We start from the raw sequence: 858 nt of genomic DNA, 5'->3' as shown, positions 1-858 counted from the left end.
TAAGTCATAGCTGGGTGCTCACGATTCACGGGTCCAGCGTCGGGGTTGTGGCGCGGCAAGCGTGCACTGGTGCGGTTGAGAGGGAGGGGTGGAAACCGCGTTAAACTCGTCTCCGTAGTTGAGAGGGAGCAGCCAAAGCAATGTACAATCGTCTTTGTAGTGGAGCTGGGAGGGGCAAGGATAAGGGACGAAGACCGGGGTAACATGTTGGATGCGATCATACCAGCACTAAAGCACCGGATCCCATCAGAACTCCGAAGTTAAGCGTGCTTGGGCGAGAGTAGTACTAGGATGGGTGACCTCCTGGGAAGTCCTTGTGTTGCATTCCCTTTTTAAATTTTTTCGCGCCGCTTGCAAAACAAAACGCACGTGTAAGTAATATATTTACCGTGTTTTATTATTTTGCACGAGTGCGGTAAGTCATAGCTGGGTGCTCACGATTCACGGGCCCAGCTTCGGCGTTGTGGCGCGGCAAGCGTGCACTGGTGCGGTTGAGAGGGAGGGGTGGAAACCGCGTTAAACTCGTCTCCGTAGTTGAGAGGGAGCGGCCAAAGCAATGTACAATCGTCTTTGTAGTGGAGCTGGGAGGGGCAAGGATAAGGGACGAAGACCGGGGTAACATGTCGGATGCGATCATACCAGCACTAAAGCACCGGATCCCATCAGAACTCCGAAGTTAAGCGTGCTTGGGCGAGAGTAGTACTAGGATGGGTCCTCGTGTTGCATTCCCTTTTTAATTTTTTTCGCGCCGCTTGCAAAACAAAACGCACGTGTAAGTAATATATTTACCGTGTTTTATTATTTTGCACGAGTGCGGTAAGTCATAGCTGGGTGCTCACGATTCACGGGTCCAGCGTC

The 858-nt window shown here is 51.9% G+C and overlaps 1 non-coding gene and 1 pseudogene across 1 annotated transcript; both read left to right on the top strand.

The window, feature by feature from the left end:
* The first annotated feature begins 209 nt into the window (after window positions 1-209).
* LOC123179044 (5S ribosomal RNA) lies at window positions 210-328 on the top strand. Its single transcript, XR_006490061.1, has one exon. It is a non-coding gene; the product is annotated as a 5S ribosomal RNA (ribosomal RNA).
* Window positions 329-625: 297 nt separating this feature from the next.
* LOC123179045 (uncharacterized) lies at window positions 626-729 on the top strand (annotated as a pseudogene).
* Window positions 730-858: the final 129 nt, after the last annotated feature.

This window comes from Triticum aestivum, unplaced genomic scaffold (genome assembly GCF_018294505.1).
Source record: "Triticum aestivum cultivar Chinese Spring unplaced genomic scaffold, IWGSC CS RefSeq v2.1 scaffold63621, whole genome shotgun sequence".
In the NCBI taxonomy this organism is placed as follows: domain Eukaryota; kingdom Viridiplantae; phylum Streptophyta; class Magnoliopsida; order Poales; family Poaceae; genus Triticum; species Triticum aestivum.
Note: the sequence above shows the minus strand (reverse complement) of the source record. Positions and strands in the feature narration are given on the sequence as shown.